This window comes from Hippocampus guttulatus, chromosome 21 (genome assembly GCF_054856545.1).
Source record: "Hippocampus guttulatus isolate MCC_2025c chromosome 21, RoL_Hgut_1.0, whole genome shotgun sequence".
NCBI lineage: Eukaryota > Metazoa > Chordata > Actinopteri > Syngnathiformes > Syngnathidae > Hippocampus > Hippocampus guttulatus.
In genome coordinates, this window is record NC_141281.1 from 8,513,154 (window position 1) to 8,521,915 (window position 8,762).

Below are 8,762 nucleotides of genomic sequence, written 5' to 3' on the forward strand. Positions count from 1 at the left end.
CCCTCCGCTTCGTGATCCGAATGATTTCAAATGAACGAATCTTCGAGAATGAGTTTAATGCGTGGGGCAGAACAAAGCATTGGACATTGGAATTACTTGGCATGCTTCTGTGGAATTCGCCCCACAAATAGCCTTGAATTCTCCTGTCATGGAAAGCCAACCCTTGACGATCACTTTTTCAGATGGGGGGGGGGGGGTATTTCAGGTGGGTTATACCCCCGGCCTCTCCCACCCTTTCCCATTTAGGTTGCTTGTAGCAATAATCATAAATGGTTTAGTTACTCGGAACACAGCGTGGGAGACCAACCTTGTGCGACAAGCCAAATGCTGCTACACCACGATGATGGGAGCCCACGCGGCTCTAGTTTCAGCCCACTTTGGTTTCTCACCACAAAGGACGCAGCATTTGCATTTTTTTTTAGTCTACTCCTCTTGCATTTGTGGATCAGCGAGCAGGCAGGGAACGCCGTGGTGCTTTCCCGTAAATGACCTCAAGAGTGTAAATGCCAACTGAGGTGAAGTGCATCACAAATAAACTCAGTCATTCTTTGTTTTTTTTTTTTTTTTGTTTGTTTTCAATTATTGTTTGAAAACAAAAAAAATGGAAGTTTTGCCCAAAGGTCGTTGACATTCCTCCCAAGCTGCAGAGTTTATTCATGTGTGCAAATGCTTCCACTCGCTTGCGTTTTTTTTTTCCTTTTGCTCTGGCTGTCCAATTACACGTCAAGCTGCACCCCACACCCCCAACCCACAAAAAACAAACAAACAAAAAAAAAACCCCAAAACAAAACAAAAGCAGCTTGTTATCCGGACAGCGCTCAGGTAACCTGGCAGGTAGAGATTGGATGTTTGGACTCCCAGCGAGCTTTGCTGAAAATGAATTTATTTGTTTTTCCTCAGAGAGTTAGCTGGCGCTCTCTGGACATCACATTATTGTTGTTGCTACGATTGTGAGAATACACTGAGGGAATTCTTATAAATCATCCCCCGAAAAAAAATAATGACCAATGCGCGTCTTCTGGGGAGACGGTTGCGGCGCAGGTTGGTAAACAATGACTGGCAAAAGACAATAGATTGAAGGTTGTCACGGGAGCGGTTTTATCGGAACTAAACAACAAGGCGTATGTTAATTGAGTTGGTTTGTAGAATGTAAAAGAGCGCTCCGGATTATTCAGACAAAAAGATTTGAATCGACCTAACTGACAGCAAACCAATTTTGGCTTGCATGCGTATTCGGGGACACTCACTCGACGGCGATCAATTTCGACAGATGACCCAAAAATCGACAAACGCGCAACTCTTTGGTAACCCGACATACCAAAAAAAATAAGTCTCGGTACCCCAAATTCAAAAATTTTGGTTTGAATCAGCCGTTCGGGTCAAATTCCTACAAGTGAGTTTGCCCAAATAGTTTGCCCATTCAGAACCTGTTAAATGATCAAGTTCTTTGATTAGCATATCCTCAAACTTGGATCATTTCAAGGAAAAAAATGAGCAACACCAAAAAAAACCCAGACCCTAATACCAATTCTATCACTCAACAAGAAATTGTCTCAAAATATTGGTGACAAGAGTCTGCGGGGGTTGCATCTCCAAGACCCTCAACAGTAAGTCAGCCATTTTGGACCATCTTCCAAGACTCGCACTTTGCCAAGATCTTTCTCCAATGCCGAAAAATTTCGACTTCCCATGAATTAAAACTTAAAAAAAAAAAGGATAATGGTCAGGCCGTCACGAGATTTCTACATTTAGATTCTTTGTCCATTATCTCGACATTGTGGCTCATATTTTACGATTTCCATCTTCCTCTACAATTATGGCGAGAAAAAAAATATTTTTGATGGTCACAAAATTTGACGTCGTAGAGTCACTTACGCATTTTGCAAGCCGGAGTGTTGCGGAGTCAAAGGACAAAGTATTCGTCCCTTGCCAACTTTCACGGGGAAAGTGCTTCGCGGAACAACTCCCATCACAAATCCAACTGTCGTGTCGGGTTACTTTATAGCAGCTCGCCCATAAAGACAAAGCCGCCTGCGGGGCCCGTGATGGATGGCTGGCATTATTTTTATCACTGTAACATAATCAGCGCCATGTCTTTGTGCGGCGGCCGCTCTGGCAGCGCAACTATAAATACCGATGCGCCGCGTCTCCAACGATCGGGTGTGACGGGAGGAGGCCAGAGATCGGTTTGCGCGTGAAATGCGCACGCGTTATTAGCGCGTCCGCAAATGGATCGCCGACGTCATCGCACAGCGTCAACGGCGCGTAATGTATTGCTAATTAATTCTGAAGCGTTCGTCTTCCTCAGATCTGATAAGTTCCATGTTTGAATCCTGGCTCCGGTCTTCCAGTGTGGATGATAAATATTGATTTTGTGACGTATTTAACGACCGATACAAAGAAAGAACTAGAGATAGATCCTGTCCAGCTTTGTGACGTCCTACGACATAAAATGACGAACTTTCTCCCGTTCAGAAAATGTCATTTTGAACGGGAAAGAGGAACGCTTCAACGAGCCCGGTAGGAATCGCATCTTATGACTTTTTGAGACCAATTGCGGCGAGGCTCACGGTTCATTTGTTACTTTCTTTCGGCCGCTAAGGTTCCCCGTCGCGGAAAGGTCACGTCGGATGAATTGGAGAGGTAGTGCGGTCCGTGCGTGTACAGGCGATGTCGCGGATGGCAAGAAGGCAGCTTAGGGTCCATGAATGGAATCCATTCATCCATTTTTTTTTCTTTTTAATATTGCTACTTCTCATCAGAGTTGCACCTGAGCTGGAGTTTTTTCCTTTCGGATTTTTGGCAAATAGCGCCATAGATCTCGGACCAGCCGCCTGTCAAGCGCCAAGCAACAAGAAGTCTGTAAGGGCGGGGGTGGGGGGGGGGCGTCTGGACTCTGTCAAGTGTCCGGTATGTTTGGGAAGACTTCCTGGCCCACACGTGTGGAGCTGCGACTCAGATGGCATGTGACACCTCCCTCTGGAGCGAGGTGTCTGCACTTGCTCAAGGGCTAATCGATAATTGCGCGAACCGCTAATTGCTAAACTGGTAATGACCCACCCAATTCGGTGAACTTGTCCAAATAAAGGACGGGCAATTCCCCGGCGCCACACGCATCCCGTGTCCTTCCTTCTGCCAGATCGGCCATGACCGGATCTCCGATTTTGCGCGGCCCCATACCCCCCCACCCCCACCCGCCCCAACTTTATTATCTCCAGTGGCTGAGTCTATTAACAGACACAATCATGGGCTCCATGTTGGTGTTCCAATGAGTTTGGCCTCTTTGAGCCCCTCTCCACATGCCCCCCCCCCTACATCCCCCAACCCCGAGTGATTCAATCCAAAGCCTCGGCCGGCTGATGCCTCCTGACCCCTTTTGAAAGTCTGCGTCTCAGCACTCCCTCTGCTGAGATTGAGAACTCCTCTCTGCATGAGCACCTCAAACCCCCCCCCCCCCCTCACATCCACCCCCGCTGCGTTTCCAAGGCCCCCCACCGCCGGCTCCCCGCGTGGCCCAGGTGGGAAAAAAAAATGGCTGAAGTGGCGGCTGGGAGATTTGCCTTGGGTTCAACCCCCCCAAGCGCAAGAGCAAGGTGACTTCCTCCCGCCGAGGAGTCGAGGATGCCGCAAAGACATCGGCAAATGGAAAAAACCGAGAGTCCGAAGGTGCGAAGGAAATGTCATTTTTCATCCAGCGCATTTCCAGTCTAATAACGCGAGCAGGCGAGGACACGCCGCGATTAAACGTTCGCCCGGATTTCAGTTTCCGGAGAAGGACGCAGAAGCAGCTCTCCCGCTCTTCTTCCGGACTAATTATCCCGATGTTGTCCACCTCGTGACGGCGAGCAGTGGGACATCGACTCGCCGGCTGCAGAAATTGTCAAGATGTTTTAATCCGAGTGTGCAGATGTAATTGGTTGTTGATTCGTTAGTTGAGATTTTTTTTTTTTTTTTTTTTTTTTTTTTTTTTCCCGCTGGGATTGAACATAAATAGTTGAGCTTCGGGCAATATTGGAAGTCAGTCATGATTAACTTTGACGTCTTTGCACTGACTCGCCGACTGTTCGTTTTCCGTACGGTTCATTTTCTGTTTTCCACACGCACACGAGAACGTCCGCATCGTGCTACTGTCGTTCAGGTTTAGTCGATGAAACATAATCAGTCTTATGTTTTTAATCTGTTGTTTAGCAAATATCCTTACATGTCAGAGTGAAGGCATAACATTTGGGGTCTTTTCTTTATTTTTATTTTGGGCTGCAGCTAAATTTGTCTCAACCCAATGTGTGATGGATAATGATGAGGTTGTGACGTTTACGCATTTTTTTTTTTTCGCGTGAGCCAAAAACCCGAGGGATGTGGTTTGGGATTTTTCGTGGTTTGGGTCACGCGTACAGTCGGCTGCTGTAAAATTAAATCTCGCGGTCGAATGCGGACTGCCGCCAAATGCTTCGACTTTGGTCAACGCGGATTTTCGAATATATCCGATCTTTCTGCGAAAGACAGACAGCTCTTCTACGCCACTTTTGATGAATCGTGTCATCGCTCAGAGCGAGCGGGGGGGGGGGGGGGGGCGGATAGCTGTGAGCCGCCATTAGCATCAGGGGCGCTCGTCGTGACACTGACAGCTGACACTGACGCGGCATCCAAGGTGAATCGCAAGCCGAGACCCGCCCCCCCCCCTTTCCCCGAGGCCGAGAGCCGCGTGTTCGATGCGCGCCTGTTTTCTTTGCGGTCGCCGGCCCGCAGCGTTCTCCAAATGGCCCCCCGCTTCCCCGACACGCGCACGTGACTTTGACCTCGTCGCAAGCTCTCTCCCAACACCCCCCCCCCCCTCCCCCGCCCCGACTCAAGGGCGTGTCGCGGAAATCACTCAAAGGGCCTCCTCGACGTCTGCGATCCGGTTCGTTGACTCGGCCGACTCTGGCGACCCAAAGATGTGCGTCGGCTGCACAACGTCGCGCCCGAGTCGTGTCAACAGAGAGCACGCCGGCGCACTCGTTCATTTGCTCGCCACGGCAAACATATTGTCGGCATGGTGGTCTCCCCACTCATCACCCAATACACACACACACACACACACACACACGGGCAATTCCAGCAAGGACAACGCGTTCTGGCGTTCCAGTTTATGCGTGCGATGGCTGTTATGTCCACATGTCAGCAAACCACATGGAGGCCGCCCGGGCGTGTTAATGAGGTGAAAATGTCACTTGACATCACACCCTCACGGGGGGCGGAAAGCACTCGCCGCCTGAGATGCAAGCGCTTCCCGAATATCATCATTCCCGATGTATCAAAAGCTTTCATAGAGATCATTCGATTATTTGAAGTCAGGCGATCATGAGAATTTACTGGTCACATTCAAATTGAACCCTTGAAGGGGCAGCGGTTACTACAGCGGACATCTTATCATGTTGTCAGGTTACAGGGTGAATGAAAGGCTTAAAGTGAAGATGATTAAACACCGGGGAAGTTCTGATGGTCTAGTGAGCTTTTTATGATATATATATATATATATATATATATATACAGGTATATATATATTTTTTCCGGACGAAGTCGAAGTGAAAGCAATTCTCAACAGTTCAAACGGTAGCCAGTGTTGGGAGACAGAATAAAATAGCTTCCTCTCAGGAAAAGACTACGAGAACATCTTGATCAGAAGCATTTCAAATGCTCGCAATTGTGTGCCGGCGAACATGAGCTTGAACGTGATTGATCAATTCGAAAGGTGGCCAGTTTTAGTGGGTGTGCACACTTACGCAACCGCATGACGGCGGTTGTCGGTTTTGACTTCCTCTCTCGGGAAAAAGCATTTTTGATTGCCTTGCAGGTCACATTCATCGCGTCGCGTTTTCCCCAAACGACAACAAAATGGAAGAAACGGTCGCGCGTGGCCTTTTTCCATCCGCTTGACATGTGAGGCGGCGGGTCGTTGCTCGCTTCACCTTGACGCGCATTCCCTTTCCGCGTTGAATGCAGACGTCCACCTGCAGCGCTCTTCATTTGCATTCTTCTCGCTCTTTGACGTGAAGGAAGCGGCGCGGTGGATGATGTCCTGTCCGTTCCCATGACATCAGAATTGGACGTTATTCCCAGCAGCGTGTGCGTGCGTGCGTGCGTGTGTGTGTGCGTGTGTGTGTGTGTGTGTGATCAAATGCGCTTGTCAAAGGAGTGGACATATGACCCGCCCCGGGCAACGTCTCATTCGGGGGTGGGGGCTGGTGGGGGGGGGGGGGATGCGATTCCACCTGGCAAGGTGTCGTCTTTGCCCATTAGCCCAGCAACCAATCAGGATTAATTGGGCCGTCTCGCGGCGTTTGTGGAGCCTGAAAGCGTCGCTGCGTTTGTTGCCTGAGCGTGTGACTCATTTTTCGAGCGTCGCCGAGTCGAGATGCGTCGGAACGAGAGCAATATTTTATCCCCCCTCCTGCCCCCCTCCCATTTCATTTCTCGCTTAACAGGAAATATCAACATGAGAGTGGTGAATGTTAATGCGCACGTGGGGAGGCAGCTCCTTAATTCATCTGCCATCTGTTTGTTCTTCCATTTTGTTCAACTTCCATTTTATCGAGCTGCTCACATCCTTTTAAATGTTGTTGTTGATTGACAGTGTTAATGCTGCTGCGCTTTGCTGGAGAACAAACACGTTGTTTACACTTGGATGTACGGTTTTTTTTTTCCATTCGCATGCTGACGAGAGGGACTCGCGTGTTTTAAAAGGAAGACATGCGATTGAATCAAAAACATGTCATGGCGGACGAGAGCGTCCTGCACTTTCAAATGCATTACGTTTGACCCGGTGGATTAATACTAGCAGATTTTTATTTTTAAAAAAAATTCTCTTTCCTTCGTTTGTTTTGAACTTGAGTGAGTCACCACGGGAAGCGGTTGACTGGCAATCGGCCATCGTAAATTGCCGCCGATCTGCTCTTAAAAGGGACACGCTCGTGATCATGGAGTGCTGTGCGGGCGTCAACTTGCCCTGACCCCCCCCCCCCCCCCCCCCAACAATTTCGAGGCAGGGAAATATCTCCAGAAGCACATCGAAGGAAAATCGCAAAGGCACCGCCCACACAACTCGCGAGGCGACGCGGCCTGCTCGCTGGCTCAATTACACCCGTGACCTTCATTAAGTCAAGGTCACACGGCGCTAGTTTCACAAAGAGCAGATGGCATCCAAACGACAGTCTAATTGGCTGCTTATTTATTGACGATAACAGCGGGTCAATCAAGGCAATTGCTCGTTTCGCCCGGGACGCTCATTTATAAACCTGCGACTGGTCCATTTGTTATACGGCGAGCTAACCTGTCATACGGATTGTTTGTATGTACCGTACGCGGTCATAATGTCTGGTCGTAATGGCGCTTATTTCCCTGCGGTTTTACTACAGTGGTACCTGGACGTACGAAATGAATTAGTTCTGGAAGAAATTTCAAGTAGAGACGCGTTTTCCATGTAAATGCTCTAATCCGTTCCTAGCTCCCCCCAAAATTCAGACCTAAATGTTTTCAAAAGCATAGAAATGCATCAAAACCTGCAACAAATACATGTTACAATTAGATTAGTGCACAATAAACGAGTTGCGGATAACGTAAAAAAACAAAAAATAGAGTAAAGAATAAAAATGACGTTCATTGCACTTTTAACTGCGTCCTCATCGCGTTTATTTATTTTTTTGCCATCTTTAGTTCATGTTCTTTCTCAGAAGTGGTTTTTGCCTGGCGTTTTGTAAAGAACTGATCCAAGGACGTTTGCCTTTGTCGGCTTGTAACAATCTTTCGAAAATGCCCAAGGCAAACATCACCATAGTGAGCGATCGCCCGACTGGTAAACACTTATTCGGGGTGATTCACATGTATGTAAAACTATCGGAAGGCTGCGTCGACACATACCGATCGATCTACACACACAGTGAAATACGCTAGAGGTTCCTCTTAGCCAATGGGATGCCAGGATGATGCCCGGTAGTAGCCAATGGCAGAGCAGCTATGAGTATGTTGCGTTCAGGAAAGTCGGAGCTGCGAGTCGCAGCCCGTACTGTATTTTTACCTTTTCGTATCTTGAAATTTCTTTCGTAAGAAGAGGCAATATTGTCCTGCTGAGGCGTTTCGTCACTTGAAAATTTAGTATGAAGAGAGACCGTTGTAAAAAATCTATTCTAGCGTACTTGGAAGGAACCCTTTGGAAGTTCCCTAAAGCAGGAAACATTCAAGTTGATTCCAAGGTTCAGCATCCATCTCACAGACGGTTTTGAAGGTGGATCCACACGGTGTCTTCACCCCCCCCCCAGACAGAAGTTGTTACCCTCTTCCGTGGCGAGCTGCAGTTTTTCCACCGGGTGCCAGCGTGATTCCTGGCACCTCATCCTAATGAGCAGCTCGCTCTTGGCAGCACCCTCACGCCTTTCTCTCCCCCCCCCGCGCGCGCACTTGATTGTGTTTATTTCTTCATTAACTCTTGTCTTGCTCAGTTTCGAGCAACGGGAAACGGCGGCGCAGTCTCTCGCCGGCGTTGAAGGGTAATGGGCCCACCCACCGGCTGACGGATCTAAAAGGGTGATTAACGAACACCCCGGGGAGAAAAGCGGCAGGCGGGCGGGCTGCTGCGGCGTTTGTCTTTGTTCTTCTTGCCGTCGTCAGACTTTCTCCTTTTTCGACTTTTTTTTTTTTTTTTTCGCCTTTGAGAAACAAAACTCAGTCACATCAGCCGCCATCGCTGGCCCAACGGTTGGCATAAAGGAAACTTGGAATAAATCGTT